Below are 7,715 nucleotides of genomic sequence, written 5' to 3'. Positions count from 1 at the left end.
TGGAACTAGAGGGTATTACGCTAAGCGAAATAAGTCAATCAGAGAAAGACCGTTATATGATCTCACTAATATGTGGAATTTGAGAAACAAGACAGAGGATCATAGGGGAAGGGAGGGAAAAATGAAATAAGACGAAACCAGAGAGGGAGACAAACCATAAGAGACTCTTTTTTTTTTTTTTTAAAGATTTTATTTATTTATTTGACAGCAAGAGAGGGAACACAAGCAGGGGGAGTGGGAGAGGGAGAAGCAGACTCCCCACAGAGCAGGGAGCCCGATGTGGGACTCGATCCCAGGACCCTGGGATCATGACCTGAGCCGAAGGCAGACGCTTAACCGACTGAGCCACCCAGGCGCCCACCATAAGAGACTCTTAATCTCAGGAAACAAACTGAGGGTTGCTGGAGTGGTAGGGGGTGGGAGGAATGGGGTGGCTGGGTGATGGACATTGGGGAGGGGTGTGCTATGGTGAGTGCTGTGAATTGTGTAAGACTGATGAATCACAGACCTGTACCCCTGAAACAAATAATACATTATATGTTAATAAAAAAAAAAATCCCCCCCAAGAAAAAGAAAAAAGATGCCCTTTATCCATTCTTTTAGGAAAGGTCAACTGGTGACAAATTCTCTTAGGTTTCCTTCATCTGAGAATGTCTTCCTTTCCCCTGAAAGATATTTTAGGTATATTTGTTTGGGGGATAATCCTATTTGGGTGTAGGATTCTAGATTGATACTTTCAGCACTTGAGAAATATTATGCCACATCCATCCAGCCTCCATGGCCTCTGATGAGAATCTGTTGTCATTCTAATTATTTTTCCTCTAGAGACAAGGTGTTGTCTTTCTCTGGCAGCTTTTAAGATGTTTTCTTTGATTGCTTTTCAGAAGTTTAATTATGCTGTGTGCTGGCTTGGATTTCTTTAGGTTTACCCTGTTTGTGGTTCACTCAGATTCTTGACTATGTAGGTTCACTTCTTTTGCCAAATTTGAGAAGTTTTCAGCCATTATTTTTCATTGAGTGCTTTTTCATCCCTGCCCTGTTTCTCTTCTCTGTCCAGTACTCCAAAGATGCAAGTATTACATCTTTTGTTATCCCTGAGGCTCTGCTCATCTCCTACCCACCACTTCCACCCGTTTTCTCTGTGCTGCTCAGGATGGGTAATTTCTATTGTTCTTTTAGTTCACAGATTCCTTCCTCTGTCCCCTCTCTTCTGCTCTTGAGCCCACCCATGGAGCTTTGTATTTCAGTTATTGTATTTTGGGGTTCACAAAATTCCATTTGATTCTTTTTTATATTTTCCACTTCTTTGCTGAAGCTTTCTATCTTCATTTTTTTAAGAGCACAGTTGCTCTTTGAAGCATTTATTATGGTTTAAAATCTTAGGTAAGTCTAATATCTCAGCATTTTGTTGTCTATTGATTTCTTTTAAAGATCTTCCTGATTCTTGGTGTGATCCTCAGTTGAAACTTGGACATTTTGCATTGCTTCTGAGACTTCGGATCTTCTGTTTCAGCTGGCTGACATTGCTCCAGCAAGGGAAGAGGGACATACTGCCTCATTATTGCCTGGTGCAGGTAGAAGTCCCCACTCAGCCTCTTTTGATACACAGGGACAGGGACGTTTCCTTAGTACTTCTGAGCAGGGATGAAGTACCTGCTGTCCAAGTTGTGTCAACTGACATCATGTGGGGGTGGCCTCATTACCACTGAGCAGTCCTGACTCTGCATGAGGCCTCCTCTGACACCACCCAAGTGACAGGGAGAGAGGGATGCCTCATTACTGTCAGGTATCGGATACCGAAGTCCAGGTTCCCCATATTTTCCACTTAGACTGCCAAGTTGGGAAAGGCATCGCCAGCCAATCGGGATGAAAATCCCAGCTTCCTACTTGGAGTTCTCTAAAATCACCCCAGCAGAAATGTTGAAAAACCTCCTTTCAGCCCTGCAAGGGTAGAATTATAGGCTCCCACTTGGCCTTTGCTGGCATGGCATTTTAGGATGACTGTGTGGTGCCACAGTTTTCTCTGTGGCAATTGGCTAGAGTAGAGCAGTTATGGTCTAAAAGCTGTCTTGCTACCCCTTTCTTCCTCCTCTAGCTAGAGAGAGCAGGCTTTTGTTGGGACTCTTTTTGTCTGTGCTTGTTGGCATTTCCAGGCTGATGGCTTCTAGCTCCAAGTCTGGAACACGGAGGCAGAAAGAAAACCCAGAGAACTCACTACTATGTCATTCCTTGGGTACTGATGTCCCTAGCTGCTCTGCTTTCTCCTCTCCACCTTTCAGTGCTTTTTGTTTTATATATAATGTCTAAGAGTTTTGGTTGTACTTAATGGGAAGAATAGGGAAAAGTACGTCTCCTCCATCTGAAAGTGGAAGAGGATTTCAATTTCAGTTTCAGTGCTAACTAATTAAAACTCCAAATTCAAGTCCTCAGTCACACCAGCCTCATTTCACGTGCTCAGTAGCTACACATGATTAATGGCTACCACACTGGATAGCTCAGATCTGAGAGAATAGTTCTCTAGTTTTGCAGTAATTCTTGCACTGAAAACATCTTGCTGAATTTTTTTTAAGATTTTATTTATTTATTTTAGAGACAGAGAGAGTGCAAGCAGGGGGAAGGGGAGAGGGAGAAGGAGAAGGAGAGAATCTCAAGCAGACTCCACACTGAGCACAGAGCCTGATGTGGGGCTCGATCTCATGACCCTGAGATCAAGACCTGAGCCTGACTGAGCCACCCAGGCCCCTCCTTGCTGAATTTTAAGATAAGTATAAGCTAGCCCTCATCTCTTATGCATCATTTATGCTTGGGCAATGGAGAGACCACACTATTCTTCAAGAAGCAGAGTCAACTGGGCGCCTGGGTGGCTCAGTTGGTTAAGCGACTGCCTTCGGCTCGGGTCATGATCCTGGAGTCCCGGAATCGAGTCCCGCATCGGGCTCCCTGCTCGGCGGGGAGTCTGCTTCTCCCTCTGACCCTCCTCCCTCTCATGCTCTCTGTCTCTCATTCTCTCTCTCAAATAAATAAATAAAATCTTTAAAAAAAAAAAAAAAAAAGAAGCAGAGTCAACTGAAGATCTACAGTGCCTCCAAAACTGCCTTTGGTTTAGCAGCATCATTGACTATTCCTGCTTCACTGCTCTGACTACATGGTATTTCCTAAAATCACCAGTTTCCTTTTCTTTAGGCTGGTGACTAATGTCTCCAAAAGGACTAATGTTTCCAAAAGCTTATAGCAGTAAGGTAAGAATAGAAGACATGCAGTGTGTCTACCACAGCAACCTCTCACCTGTCTTGCCAGACATCGCCAGTCAATCAACAAACACCTTCCAGCTGAACCCAAACTTGGCCTCAGAATCCAACTCAGTGCTTGGAGTAGGTCTTATCGATTGATCAAACTAGGCATTGAGATAATACCTGGTTGCCACTCTTAGCATAATAATGCCAACCTCTTAACTTCCCCTCTTTCTCCTTTGACCCTATTACCTCTTACCTCCTGTGAAACCTTCAACTCTCATTTATTCCTTTCCACTGGCCTCTAGCTCCTACACCAATATGAACAAAGGTGTCCACATTTTCCCTGCCCATAAAAGTGAACCGGCCTCCAGTAATGCCTCTGTCCCTTATGTTTTTAAATTCTTGAAGCAGGACCTTATAAGAGAAAGAGTCCTGAGCAGGGAATCCGGGGCCTTGATTCTAAGCCCAGCTTTGTATAACTTAGGGTAAGTTAGAACTTCTGTCAGATTTGTTAGTTACACGGGTCAGAGAGAGTCTGGCTTTTAAGTTACCCTTAAGAATTAGTGACTTCTGGGCGCCTGGGTGGCTCAGTTGGTTAAGCGACTGCCTTCGGCTCAGGTCATGATCCTGGAGTCCCTGGATCGAGTCCCGCATCGGACTCCCTGCTCGGCAGGGAGTCTGCTTCTCCCTCTGACCCTCCCCCCTCTCATGTGCTCTCTCTCATTCTCTCTCTCAAATAAATAAATAAAATCTTTAAAAAAAAAAAAGAATTAGTGACTTCTGAGAGTTGTCTCAGAGGCTGCTAGGGTAAGAGGGCCCTGCCCTCTGCTTCTCTCACATGCTAGCTGTGCTTTCATTTTGCATAAGATCTCCCAAAAAAGCATTCTAACCAAAACAAGTTTTAAGACCACTGGTTTACATGATTAGTAAAGTCTTTTCTTTGTTATTTAAAGCTAATTTTAAATTTTATAAACATTATAAATGTATATAGTTTGAAAGTTATATTACCAAAAAAAGAAGTCTCTGTCCATCTCTTGCCATTTCCTGCTCCCCAAACACAACCAACTTTCTTGTCTTTCTACGTTATTTCTTCTAGTATTTCCATCGTTAGTAATAAGCTTCTAATGATATTCCTTGACTTACTTATTTCAAATATTTTGTATCAATAGCATATTATGGTCATTCTCTTATAGTCCCCTTCCCAACCTCTGTTTCCAAATAGAGTTCTACCACGATTTTTTGTTAAATCAATTGTCACTATAAATATTACTGAGACTATGCTAAGTACTCTTTGAGCCAAATACTATATTGTGATTATGTTTCTATTTTTATATAATTTTTTTCCTCTTAGACTTACTAACTGCCTCACTTTTTCATTTGCATTGTTTTCTTTGAGCCTACAGGTGTTTTTGTCTGTCCATCCATCCTTTCCTCCTCCCTCCCTCGCTCCCTTCCTTCTTCCCGTCCTTCCCTCCTTCCCTTCCAATTGCTGCAGTGGATCTGTCAAATGCCAGACTGTTTTCCAGGAGCAAAAATGCTTTGTCCACCTCCTCCCAGTCTGGACTGGCTGCTCTCCAAACCTGACAAACAGCTCATCATGGGAATTCTCTGTCACTTTCCTGTGTTGGATCCTATTTTTGCCAAAAGCTGTATCTTCCTTTTTCTTGATTTGTACCTAGAAACAATTTGGAGTCCTTGTTTGTCTGAAAATGTCCCTTTTCTACTTGATTGAAAATATGGGTAGGCATAAAATTCTAGGATGAGAATTCACATGCATTTGGAAGACACTAGTCCTTTGCTTCCCTGCTTCTAGTATTACTATCAGAAGTCTAATGCTATTCCCATTCTCAGTCCTGTATGAGTGGCCTTTTTTTTTTTTTCTTTGTCTCCAAGCATTTAGGATCATCTCTACATGCCCAGTGTTCTACATTTCATGATTATGTTCCTTGATATACATTGTTTTTCATGTATTATCCTGAACACATTGTAGCTTTCAACCTAGAGGCTTGTGCCCTTCAGTTCTGGGAAATTTTCTTGCATTACTTTGAACTTTTATTCTCTCTGTTCTCTAACTCCTATATGTTGGATCTCCTCAATTGCTCCTCCAATTTTCTTAAGTTTATATTCTTAAGTTATATACTATGATCCATGTCTTTTTTATTCCACTTTCTGGAAGATTTCATTGACTCTTAGGGGGCTAGCAAGCAATATCTTTTTTTTTTAAGATATTATTTATGTATTTGTCAGAGAGAGAGAGAGCATAAGCAGGGGGACCAGCAGGAGGAGGGAGGCTCCCCAAGCAATATCTTTAATTCCCAAGAGCCCATTCTTATTCTCTTAACCAATCTCTTCTTGTTTTGTCTTCAGTATTTGTGTTTATTAGCCGTCTTATTATTTTGAGGTTATTCTGTTTTTTTTCCAAATTGTCTCTGGGTGCGTTTTTGCTATCACTTTTGCTACTTGTTTCTTTGTTTTCTTCTTTCTCTTTCATGTTGGAAGCTTTCCTCAAATTACTCTGACCATCTTTTTTTTTTTTTTTAAGTAGCTTTAGGGGCGCCTGGCTTCCTCAGTTGGTGGAGCATGAGACTCTTGATCACAGGGTTGTGAGTTCAAGCCCCAAGTTGGATATAGAGATTACTTAAAAGTAAAATCTTTTTTTAAAGTAGATTTAATGAAATATAATTCACACAAATCCATAAAATTCACCCATTTAAAGTGTAAAATTAAACAGTTTTTAGGATATTAGGAGTTGCACAAACATCCCCACAACTTGATTTTATTTTTTTAAAGATTTTATTTATTTATTTGATAAAGAATGAGCAAGAGAGAGAGAGAGAGCACGAGCAGGGGGAGAGGGAGAAGCAGACTCCCCACTGAGCAGGGAGCCTGATGTGGGGCTTGATCCCAGGACCCCGGGATCATGACCTGAGCTGAAGACAGACGCTTAACCGACTGAGCCACCCACGCACCCCCAAACATCACCACAATTTTAGAACATTTTAATTTTCACCCCAAGACAAACTCTGTTCCCTTTGGTGATCACTTCCATTTTTTTAATCCCCTCCCAGTTGCCCACCTGAGGCAATCACTAATCTCGTTCTTATCTCTATGGGTTTGCCTCTTCTGGACATTTCATATGGTCGTACAATATACAGCTTTTGGTGACCGGCTTCTTTTACTTAGCATAATGTTTTAAAGGTTCATCCATGTCATAGCACGTGTCAGTATATCATTCCTTTTTATTGTCAAGTAATTTTGTGTAGATTTACCCCATTTTACTTATCCTGTTTATCCAACAGTTGATGAACATTTGCGTTATTTCTACTTTGGGGCTATTATGAATAATACTGCTATAAGCATTCATGAACAAGTTTTTGTTTGGACGCATGATTTCATTTCTCTTGGGTATATGCCCAGTAGTGGAATTGCTGGTTCAAATGGTAACTCTCTATTCAACCTCTGGAGGAACTGCCAGACTGTTTTCCAAAGCAACTGCATCATTTTTGCATTCCCACCAACAACATATGAGGGCCCCAATTTCTCTACATCCTCATCGATGCTTGTTACTATCCAGCTTTTTTATTATAACCATCCTAGTAGGTGTGAAGTGGTATCATTGTGGTTTTAATTTACATTTCCCTAAGAACTAATAATGTTAGCCTCTTTTCACGTGGTTATTGGCCATCTTTATATCTTCTTTGGAGAAATGTCTCTTCAAATATTTTGCCCATGTTAAAATTGGATTATTTATTTTTTTATTATTGAGTTGTAAGAGTTGTTTATATATTCTAGATACAAGTGCCTTATCAGAAATATGGTTTGCAAATATCTTCCATTCTTGGGAGTCTGTTGTCTTTTCACTTTTTTAAAGGTATTCTTTGATGCCCCTACATGTTTTAACTTTGATGAAGTCCAATTTATTTATCATTTTGTTGTTTTTCCTTTTGGTGTCATATCTAAGAAGGCTTTGCCTGACCCAAAGTCATGAAAATTTACTCCTATATTTTCTTTAAAAAATTTTAAATTTAGCCCTCACACTTAGCTCTATAATTTATTTTTAGTTTATCTTTGTGTGTGGCAAGATGAAGGGGTATGATTTCATTAGTGTGCTTGTGAATATGGACAATTTGTTGAAAAGACTAACTATTCTTTTCCCATTGGATTGTGTCTTGCCAAAAATTAACTGACCATAAATTTAAAGATTTATTTCTGGACTCTCCGTTATATTTAATTGAACTATGCATCTATCCTTTTGCTAGCCATTCTTGTTTAAAGTATCAAGCACTGACAGCCGACTAGGAGCTCCACTTGGGGGGTGGGGGGTATTTTATTTCTGACTCTGAAGTCTTTCTGTATTTGCAGGAAGGCTGCACTTCCGGCTGGCGGTTATACACCCAAATGCAGGCATTCTGTGGACCTGGGACCCAGCAGAGATGGGCTCATAACGTGTGCCTCTTTCTTTCTCTACCTTGAGATCTCTGC

The sequence above is a fragment of the Leptonychotes weddellii genome, chromosome 3 (genome assembly GCF_054177405.1).
Source record: "Leptonychotes weddellii isolate Sample4059 chromosome 3, ASM5417740v2, whole genome shotgun sequence".
Classification (NCBI taxonomy): domain Eukaryota; kingdom Metazoa; phylum Chordata; class Mammalia; order Carnivora; family Phocidae; genus Leptonychotes; species Leptonychotes weddellii.
The sequence above is the reverse complement of the archived record's forward strand: the minus strand, read 5'-3'. Positions refer to the sequence as shown.